Raw genomic sequence first — 6,149 nt, forward strand, 5'->3', positions numbered from 1 at the left:
TCGTGTGACTCCAAGAAAACTTCGAGCGACAGTGTGTGGCTTATTTCATAGCGTATTATCCCCGGTTGCCTCGTTTCGTTGGTTCTTCGGCAAGATGTAACGGAGTGTGTTAGAGGTGAACATATGTGAATACTGAGTGGTCATGGCACAAGAATTGCCAGAGGCGTCAGTGAAAAATTACGTACCAACGATGATTACGATCTAAAATTGAAAATATTATGTCGTAGGGGTACTGTTTCGCAGTCTTCACACTAAAGCATGGGGTTATTCATTAACATTGTTAAAACCTACGCTTAACCTCATTCCATTCCCAAACATGTACCTAAATCCCCATCACCCTTGACAACTAAGCCCTTACATTTGACACCCGGACAGTTGAGAATGAGATATTAAGGAGGGGGCTGCATAACCCAACTCATTGGGAAGTGGCCAAGAAATGTGCTCTACGCGGTGCCCAAGGCGCGAGGGACTGCCCAAACTGTCACGCAAAGCGGCGAGCTGATGCGTTAAGAGCAAGTCTGGGGCAATCCGTCGTTGCTGCCTGCAGCTTTAGATTCCGGATTTTAAGTTTTGTTCGATCTCTCCCGAGCACAAGGGTTATGACAGCGATGTAGCCAGAAAACTTGATAAGATCGCGACACCACCACAATAAAAAGTTTACTCACACCTACTAAATCAGCTTATGCGCTCCCTTCATTCCTTCATCGTGACACCTACATTTTTGTGCAACAATAGTTGGTTTTTACCGTCGTCTGACCATATCAGCACCAAGAACCATTCCGTAGGTGAGGTTTAATGCTGTGCGTCCGCGCACAAGCGCAACGAAAACTTGAGTTTTGAGAACAAACAACACGACTAGCTTTTATGAAGCGAGCGAGTCGTTAGCCCCAGAATAATTGGGCAATTCGAGTATGAGCATGAATCGCCGCCGATATGTACAACAGACGCGCACCACTAAATAAATAATTTAACAAGAAGCATTGCTTTCCTAGGGGACTTTTAGTACTTCCTTCGGCATTCGTAACAACAGTCACAACACAACCGATGCTCACCACTCTAAGGTACGTAAGCGAAGAACTTACGCTTGCTAAGCCCGCGCCGCCGCATCAGGGAGCGTAAAACGGCGGTTAAAGCGATGAAACAAAGCGCAACACGACCGTTACAGAAAGACCGCACCATATTGCTGCCGACTACTGCAGCCAGTTTTTCCCTAAATCGCACAAAATTTCCTCTATATTTCCTTAGCTTGTCGCAAACTACGGTTTTCTGTCTGTCAGTCTAATTTCTGGAATGAATAAATTGCGTTTGTACTATGCAAATAGACGGAAAATTATGTACTATAATTTTAATTTTCTTTTAGGTTTAAAATTGAAGTTATTTTTAACTCGTTTTAAGATATTCAAATAACGAAATTACGGAATTCAAGCTGAACACATGTCACTATGCGATTTATTATGCCAACAACACAACTTCTTGCTTGAGGCTGTATTCACAGGAGAAGACGCCAGCACGCATGTGATTTGTTGTTGTGCAAAACTGTCTTGCACCTAGGCCGAAGTGTCAGAATTACACGGAATCTTATTCGAACTTTGAAGAACGCGGACGCCGTACCCCCCTAGCAGAACGTAACAGTGTCACAAAAATCATGCAGAAAGTCCTCTGGGAATAGTCTGCGTATGCGTATGCGTAAGCATTGTGGCACGTGCTTATCTCCACGCCTCCCAGTTTCATTAACATTGTTGCGAAACTTGATCTGGCCAATATAAGCCCCTATCATGTTATCGATCTTTATGAACCTTATTGGACTAGATCCGAGCTTTATCAACCCTCAACAGCCGGTATAAACCTCATCGAAATCTATCCGATCATTATAAACCTTTGTGTCTTCTTATTAACCTTATCGAGCATGATCCGACCATTATTAACTCTTATCAGTCCTTATGAGCCTTATCGGACAGGATCTGAACCTTATCGGTGCTTGTTAATTTTACCAGAATGGCTCCGACCATTAAATATCTTATTGCTCTTTCACACCTTATGCATCGGTGTCGAACTTTGGTCGACCGTAATGAGACCCATATAATGCCTCATAACTCCTTATCATCTTTATCAACTCATTCAGTGCTTGTGTGTGTGTGTTCACCACCCGTCAAAGACCGGCAGCATTTCGGTCAGTGAAGGAACGCTCCAACAGAAGGTGCACCCGGCGACCACCGAAAAGCATTGGAGTTGTAGCGTGTTTGGCTATAGATTTTCGCAAAATCGGAACTTTCCTGATGTCTACAACGCTCCGAGTCTGCTCTACATGTGGTACTAGAGATGGCTTTCATTCCACCATCCCTAAATCTTTCAAGAAAGCCTTCACAGAAACTGCTCTTCTTCGACATTTGCAATGTACCACCGGTACAACACATTCGCATGGTTCAGATATATTCACTGTCTGCAAGCGTGGGTGGCTAGCGCAGTGGGTAAGACATTCTGCTTGTGAGCCAGCTGTTGTACTTTCCAAACTCCCGTGCGCAATCAATTTTCCTTTCGAACTTCTTTTGTTTTATACATGCATTCCTTTTCAGAGATTCGTCTTGCCTGATGGACGGACGCCCAGATGGACCTGTTTCCTCGTTGCGAAGACAAATAAATGCTTGCGCATTTAACAGTGCGCCTCTTTACGACAAAAATTTGAACTGTGTTCAATTTTTTTAAATGCCGTGTATCAATGTAGCACCGCCACATGCACTTGCGCGCTTACGAGTCGTTTCTAGGAAAGCGCGAAGTTATGCAGCCAATTTTTATTTTTACTCTAAAGAAATACTCGCCCACGCACATAACCACTAGATCCAAGGTAGCTCTGCCTAAGTACGGTTCCTGGTCCTTTTAGTTTTATTTTAGTATACGATCGCGTAGTCTGCTGTTTAGCGGTGCGATCGCACTCTCGTGCTCGGCGCTAAGCATACATATCTGCTTACGGGCTCATTTGACCTTGTTGCTTTCCTTGGTGTCCCAGCATACGCATGTTTCGCTGGTTACAGATGAATATTTTATTTAGAGCGCACAGACATCGATAGCTCAGTTATAGCGGTACGAATACAAAATCATAGCAGCAATACTTCGTTACAGGGCCTAGGCCATCCACACACTGTCGTTTACTGGACGAGATGCATTCACAGTGCTGCTAGACTATCAAAACTAACAGTTCGCATGGTACTTAGAAAGTAATTGGCAGTTGACTGAAGTCAAAACACGCCATCACGTCATCAGTTTTACCATTTCGATGTCCTGGCACGAAGCTACCCTAAATTTGTACGCATTTATATATTTCCCTAAACGATGCATAGAATTCCTACATTTAGGAAAAATCTTCTAGAACTGCTAGCACTGCCGCGCCGGCGACACTCTTCCCGGCATGCATCTCGAGCTGCGCAAAGCAGAGGTGATAAGGCTGCGCCCATGCTTGGCTCAAGCTGATTGGCGTTTGATTACGCCATGGGTCTAGCGCAGCCAGAAATAATGGTCAGACTATAGTTCCATCGAAGTAGTGCAGAACACTATATCAATATGTCAATAATCTATATTATCTTAAAGATTGTGCTGTTCTTTTCGACATATATGTTTTTTTCCTTGTCATCTATCCGGCCTCCATTGAGCTCACGTTCGCCTCTCTACGAGACCTTACTGGGGCGGTTGTCGCCCGCTTTTATGTGAATGTAGCGGCGTCTTTCTCGCGTGTTGGTGTGCGGGCAAAATTGGTGCGTGTATGGCTTCCCTAATAAACCTGACATTTGCTGCAATTTAGGAATAACTTCCTGTTATACGTTAAAAAAAGGACACACAAAAAAGCGTGGTGACCCTACATTACCTTGAAGTGTACAGTAAGTCTTATTAGAAAGCATCTTTCTCGGCCTACGGAATAGTTATTGAACCTGCTTGTAGCTTTCATTCTTTCGGTCGTCGAGCGTTTACGGCACTGCAGCGTCCGCTCTCCAGTGTTCGCCCGCTGTCAGCGGATGTCGCCGTTCAGAAGGAAATGAAACGAGCGCGGTTAAGGGAGCATTGATACACAAGGAAATAAAAACAATATTGGGTACAACTATATATTCGATCACAATAGTGCATTTGGTTTTAGTTATTCTGCTCGTATACACCTCCATGTTTTATACCACTGCGCAAAATGCCTTCAGTGGTAGCAGGGGATTCTCCACCACATTTACCACAGCGATAATAAGTGCCACAACATCGTATGCCACAATATTTTCCGATGTCTGCTCATTGTTCCTGTGGCTTGTCTTCAGATCGCACTTGCGCGTATGCAGTACAGATCAATACCTAATGAATTGCTTTTGTCCGACTTTAGCATACGCTCGTGTAAGATGTAAAACTTTTTTGCCACTTTGACATTGCGAAGCCACTGTGCCCGACTGCATGGTAGCAATAAAACCTTAATTTAGCCCAACCTGCCTCAGTCTCCCGACCACACACCATATAGCGCAGCTTATAATGCGAACACCAGCTCGGGTTCGAAATGCGACTGGATAATCAGTAAAGTTACAATCCATTCTGTAGGTCCCCTAAGCAACTAATTGGTGCGTGTAGGTTCTATGGGTTAGAATCTAAAGGTTGCGACATATTTCGCATTGCAGTAACTTTAATATACACGCTTCGACTCATCTAATCTCTAAGCGCGATGGAAATGAAAAGAAACACACAAATATCATATTGTATTAGTAACCAAGTAACCTTTATATTATAAGTTAGTTGCAATAGTAACTTAACGCAAAATTTACCGTGCCGAAAGTTAAATGTAAGTTTTGTAAAGGAACCAGAAAGAAAAAGTATGTGGTGTGAATCGAAACAATTTAGTGAGGATATATTCATAAGGAAAATAATGATAAAAATTGAGGTTGCGGGAATTAACTTCCAAAAAGCCACATGCTGGCTGTTGGAAGGACGGAGTAGTGATGTCTACAGATTAATTGTGATCACACATAGTTCTTTACTGGGAACCTAAATCTAAATATCCATTCCATCAGAATGCAGCGAGCAATCGTTAAGGTGAGCAGCGCGCCGAATTGTGACAGTCTGTTAATGACGGTAACGCAACTGAACTTTGCAATTCGGATCCAGTTTCATCGGAACCCAGAAGGCGGTCGTGGGGAACAATTTCCTGTTAGGTGAAAAAAAAGTTAGTGGAACAGCAGCGTATGCTGTCGTAAGATTGATGACAAATTTCCCGAAAGCGGTGCCACCCTCAGAAATTGCGCGTAATATTTACACTTCTTAAATTCACAAGATATCATTTGTATATTGCAATGTGCACCGCTAAGAAACTAGTTGCAAACACAGTATGTGATTTTTTCCAAATTACTTCAAAATGTTGTGAGGATGAAGAATGGCACCGGGGCTCGGCTACTTTTCGGGAAGAGTGAAGAGGAGGAAGAGGATGTGAAAGGGAATAGAACAGCTGGCCCAAGGACGGATGCTGTCTGCGTCTCCTTGATCGCATTACAATGTGTTCAGATTTCTTGCAGCAGTAACGTGCAGCTCTTCGAGTAATCCTGTTCAAGGCTTACAGCTGTGCTTCCTGTCAGAGGTGATTCTTGAAAAAAAGAAGTATGGTATAGATAAATGTGTGGTTTGTTTTACACAGCATAGGCTTCTCACCAAGGGCTAGGCTTCAAAGTGCACCGTGCGTACCACGTATGGCGATTTAGAACAAAGCCGAACGTAAGAAATACACTCATAAAGGTTACATTGCCAGCAAAAAAAAAAAAAAAACGAACCCTTTGCCTGCTTGGCTGACATGCAAACGACAGGAACACGTCTTCGCCGCACGGTACCCACGCTGGTCAGCTGATTCACTCCATGCACGAGCACGCCTGAAGCGCGGTAGTTCCGCCTTATAGAAACGTGTGAACGCGGTTTCGGATGTCCACAACGTTGTGCCCGAGTGCATCGCTTATCAACGGTTAGAATGCAGTATTTTGTTTCTCTTTGGCTGTTGATCTCAGTGAGCAACATCATTTGGCACTCAACAGCAATACGTTGCGTTGTGCAATAGATGGCCTCCAAGGCTGACTGTGACGTCCAAGGTTCACTAGTGCTCAGCATACGGGGCGAATAGCTGTTCGACGTGCTTGTTGACGACTGGTATT

Source organism: Dermacentor albipictus, chromosome 5 (assembly GCF_038994185.2).
Source record: "Dermacentor albipictus isolate Rhodes 1998 colony chromosome 5, USDA_Dalb.pri_finalv2, whole genome shotgun sequence".
Lineage (NCBI taxonomy): Eukaryota > Metazoa > Arthropoda > Arachnida > Ixodida > Ixodidae > Dermacentor > Dermacentor albipictus.